Raw genomic sequence first — 738 nt, 5'->3', positions numbered from 1 at the left:
TATGGAAATTTCCAATTTTAAATATGGCGTATTCTTTAACCTGAATGAGTGTAAAGTCTATAAATATAATCTCATATCTAGGTTATTGAAGTTTGGGGTTGGGGACAAAAGGAAAGAAGACAGGATATCTACAGATTTAGAAAGTTTTATATTTTACATATATGTGTGTGTGTGTATATATATATGTATATATATAATTTCTCCTTGAAAGAACAGGAAAAAATATGATTGTAAGGGCTAATGGGCTTTAATTTATGCAGACAGTATAATTACAAGGAAACACAAAAATTAGAATTCAAAAATCTACTTTGGGGATTTCCTGGGAGCATTTTCTGCTATGAGGAACCTACACTGTGGGTTCTTGGCCCATGCGTTTGGGAGTTAGACTGGAGACACTTGAGAAATGTATGGTTTCTGAAGTTGTGCACTGTCCCTCCAGGTCTCTCCAGAATTTCAGGGACTAATGTCAGACAAATATACTTCCGCTATAAAGAATATTAAAACAAATACCAAAAACAAAAGTGAGCACAATTCATTAACATTTGAAATGGACAGTCTGAGGAAATGAAATTTTGGCATTATTAGATATTAAAGTATGAAGAGCTTATTTAGATGAATGCAAGAGAGAAGTGAAATATAAGTAAGGAAAAAGAGATGGTCAGAAACTTCTGGATCTGTGTCCTTTCTCATTGGAGCATGAGTGTAGAAATGACCCATCAAGATGTGCAGTCACAGGCC

Source organism: Propithecus coquereli, unplaced genomic scaffold (assembly GCF_000956105.1).
Source record: "Propithecus coquereli isolate 6110/MARCELLA unplaced genomic scaffold, Pcoq_1.0 Scaffold4397, whole genome shotgun sequence".
In the NCBI taxonomy this organism is placed as follows: Eukaryota; Metazoa; Chordata; class Mammalia; order Primates; family Indriidae; genus Propithecus; species Propithecus coquereli.
Note: the sequence above shows the minus strand (reverse complement) of the source record.